Raw genomic sequence first — 546 nt, 5'->3', positions numbered from 1 at the left:
CCTGAAGAAACTCACTTGGTACCTCAAGTTTTATTAAAAAACGGGCTAAATATGCTCGTTTCTTCAGCTCATTAGTCCTCTGAAGAAGCCAGTGGCGTACTGGGTAAACTACAGGTTTGCTTCCAATCACCAAGCCTTGGCGGAAGGGGCTCATGTCTGTGGCGTTTCCTGGAGGTTTGTATTTAAGGATCCCAAGAAGGCTCAGCATCCATTTGGCTGTCTGTTCTGGCATCTCCTCTCTGATATCAACAACTTGCTTTGGGTCAATCTCAGCCAGAACATCAAGAAGAACTTGTAATAACTGCATCGGTTCCAGGGAATCAAAAGTGATTAAATTATAGTTCCTAAAAGGCTCCTTATTGAGATTGTCCACAATGAATTTGATTTGGTCACTCATAATTAGGTTTTATGACTTAAAACTCAAATTCTCCCCGAGAAATCACTTCCCCACTGCTATTGACTTTTGAGTACTGACTTTATAACCTGCTATGCTACTGAATTTCTGTATTAATTCTAGTAGCTTCTTGGTGGAGTTTTTTGGGTCTT

At 40.8% G+C, this 546-nt stretch overlaps 1 pseudogene; it reads right to left on the bottom strand.

The window, feature by feature from the left end:
- The window catches only part of LOC101565882, a 2,358-nt pseudogene extending 1,961 nt beyond the window's left edge, over window positions 1–397 (bottom strand).
- Window positions 398–546: the final 149 nt, after the last annotated feature.

This window comes from Octodon degus, unplaced genomic scaffold, assembly GCF_000260255.1.
Source record: "Octodon degus isolate 3935 unplaced genomic scaffold, OctDeg1.0 scaffold00288, whole genome shotgun sequence".
Taxonomy (NCBI): Eukaryota; Metazoa; Chordata; class Mammalia; order Rodentia; family Octodontidae; genus Octodon; species Octodon degus.
The sequence above is the reverse complement of the archived record's forward strand: the minus strand, read 5'-3'. Positions and strand labels throughout refer to the sequence as shown.